Source organism: Saimiri boliviensis, chromosome 6, assembly GCF_048565385.1.
Source record: "Saimiri boliviensis isolate mSaiBol1 chromosome 6, mSaiBol1.pri, whole genome shotgun sequence".
NCBI classification, from domain to species: domain Eukaryota; kingdom Metazoa; phylum Chordata; class Mammalia; order Primates; family Cebidae; genus Saimiri; species Saimiri boliviensis.
In genome coordinates this window covers 105,723,118-105,726,712 of record NC_133454.1, presented here as the reverse complement: position 1 = coordinate 105,726,712, position 3,595 = coordinate 105,723,118, and positions in this window count along the sequence as shown.

Genomic DNA, 3,595 nt, shown 5'->3' with positions numbered 1-3,595 from the left:
CTTGACATGTTTAGCAGTTATCTTGCAATCACACCGTGAATGTTTATAGCTTTTAAAATAATTTAAGAGTGCAAAGAGTTTCAGAGTATGACTTTACATTTATGAAAAGGTTGTAATTGTATGGCCTTTTATTTCTAAAGAGCTTTTAAATCATGCTAAGAAAGAAATGTCTAATCATAAAATAATAATCACCATCTGAACATATCAAACCGAATCAAATGAGAAATAGCATTAAAGCAAAATGCCAAATATGTTCACAAAATATGCAAAATATTGTGATGGGATTTAACCTGCTCTTGGGTTTTGCAAAATAGCTCTATACCCCTACAAATTAAAACATTATCTTAAAACAAAACACAGCACATTAGAAAACAGAACTTTCTATATATTCAACAAAAATTTATGTGTCCTATTTTTTTAACAAGGCAAAAAAGACATTTTAATAGAGTTTTTAAGAAGAATTTTACATTCACAGCAAAATTGAGCAGAAGGTATACAGATTTTTCCATATGCCCCCCGATTCCCCCACATGCATAACTTCCCATGTTATTAACATCCTTTCTCAGAGTGGTACATTTGTCACAATTAATCAATCTCTATTAACATAATAATCAAGCAAAATCTGTATTTTACCTTAGGGTTTAGGCTCGGTGTTGTACATTCTATGGGTTTGGATAACTGTAAAATGGCATATATTCACCATTATAGTATTATTCAGAGTATTTTCATTGGCCTAAACGTTCTCTGTGCTCTTCCTATTAACCTCTCCCTCTCTGCTAAACCCCAGGCAATCATTTATCTTTTTTCTGTCTCTGTCATTTTGCCTTTTACAGAAAGTCATGTAGTTGAAAATATACAGTATGTAGTCTTGTTAGATTGGCATATTTCATTTAAGTTTCCTCCATGTTTTTTTCATGGTTGGATAGCTCATTCCTCTTTAGCACTAAGCAATATTTTATTGTCTGAATGTACCACGGTTTATTTTATCCATTCACTTATTGAAGGGCATCTTGGTTGCTTCCCAAGTTTTGGCAATTATGAATAAAGCTACTATAAATATACACATAAAAATATCTGTGTAAACACAAGTTTTCAACTCTGGATAAATACAAAGGAATGCTTACCATATGATTGCTGGACCATATAGTAAGAATACATTTAGTTTGGTAAGAAACTGCCAAACTGTCTTTCAAAGTGGCTTTGCCATTTTGCATTCCCATCAGCAATGGCTGAGAGTTTCCCTTGCTAGAAAACATTTTTGACTCAATAATTTTGGCCAAGATGTAATGAGAGGGAAGGAATTGCCCTTGCCCTTGGTACCTGTTACATGAAAAGACAAAAAAATAAAATAAAATAAAAGGAAAAAATGTGTATGTGAGAGTAGCTCTCAAGACATTGGATGAGGCAACGAAGGAGAGGGATTCTCACCCAACAGAACATAATGTCCAATAATTGAAAGAGTGCTGGATAGAACAGTCAGAAAGAGTTTTGTCTGGATAATGAACAAAAAATAATACTAAAATAAATGCTGCTGATAATGTCTTAGAAGATTAAAAGCAAGACTCTTTCCAATTAATTTAATAATATTCCATAGCAATGATTAAGAATGCTTAGAGAAATAGCAACACGAAAGTATTCAAAACTCACCAAGGTAAAATTTATGATGCCTGGTAACTTAAAAAAAGTTTGCAGTCATGGAAAGAGGAAATCCATAATGAGAGAAAAAAATAATGAATTAAATTTACCCCAAAATTACACAGATAATAGAATTAGTAGACACATGTGTTATAATGGCACTCATGTGACCAAAATCCTAAAGGAAAGATAAAACATGTTAAATTACAACATAAAATATGTATATATTTAAAAACCAAGCTAAACTTCTAGAAGTAACAATTAGATTGTCTGAAGCAAAAAATATATTTAATGGCATTAGGATGATTAAACATAGCAAAAAAAAATGTTTGGCGAACATGAAAACAAGGAAAAAGAAATTACTCAATATAAAGCTCATAGTGAAGAAAAGATGAATTATCAAATTACCAGTGAGTTGTGAAACAAATTCAAATAGCCTATCTAGTACTTTGAAATAGGAGGCTCCAATAGGGGATTAACAGGAGAAAATAAAAATGATGCTTTTGTTAAAAATTATTAAAAATAAAAATAAAGCTGTATTAAAAGTATTAAATTGGTATTTTAAATAATAATAAAGCATTATTTAATTGGTATTTCAAAAATAATTACCAATTTGATGAAAATTACACAGATGCAGATCAAAGAGACTCAACAAACCCCAAGCTTAAGAAATATAATAAAATTAGGCCGGGCACCTTGGCTCATGCCTGTAATCCCTGCACAGTGGGAGGCTGAGGGGGGTGGATCATCTAAGGTCAGGAGTTCAAGACCAGTCTTTCTAACATGGGGAAACCTAGTCTCTTTTAAAAATACAAAAATAATCAACTGAGTGTGGTGGCAGGTTCCTGTAATCCCAGCTACTTGGGAGGCTAAAGCAGGAGAATCGCTTGAACCAGGGAAGTGAAGGTTGCAGTGAGCTGCGATTGTACCATTGCTCTCCAGCCTGGGCGACAAAAAAAAAAAAAAAAAAGAAAAGAAAAGAAAAAAAAGAAACATAATGAAATCAAATAAAAGCAGACAACAATAAAATTGCTCAAACAAGTAAAAAAAGTGAAAATTCTTAAATCGGCCAAAGAAGAGATGGAGTGGCTATTAATATCTAAGTAAGTTGATTGCAAAGAAAATAATATTACCAGGGCGATACAAGGGTGATTTTTATAATGATAATGCAGTCAATTTGTCAAGAGGACTGGAACAAGCCTAAAGTATTACGTATATAATAACAGAAATTTAAAATTCATAAAACAAGAGTTGTAGAACTATAAGGAGAAATAGGCAAGTCTCCAAATAAAATCAGAAAATTTTAACACCTCTCTGCTGGTAATTGTCATAAAAAGTATTCAAAAAAATCAGTAGGTATGTAGAATAATTTAGCAACACTACCAAACAACTTCCTAGTGGTTGATACATATTTATAGAAATTTCCATCCAGTAATGGCAAAATGTTCATTTTTTTTCAAGTATATATGGACCATTTACCATGATAAAACCTATTTAAAACTATAAAATAAGTCTTGACAAATTTAAAAAATTCTAAATTATACCAACTATGTTCTCTGACTATAATAAAACCAGAAAGCAATTACAGAAGGATATCTGGAAAAACAAATATGCATGTGCAAACTGAATAATTCATATGCAAATAATGGATCAAAGAAAATCTTAAAAGCAAAATTAAAAAATTTTTAAATAAATACAAATAAAAATTCATCCTATCTGTGAGAATGCAATATTACCTGCTGATTTTGTATAATAAAGCTAATGCAGTATCAGAAGGAAATTCATTGCACTAAAAATTAATTAGAAAATAATACATTCTCAAATGAATGAAGAAGAGCAGAGAAAGAGTAGAAGAAGAGCAGAGAAAACTGAAAATATGAGGAAAGAAATTAATAGCAGAGTGGACATCAATGAAATAGAAAACAGAAAAATAATACAATGAAAAATGATTTATCTACAA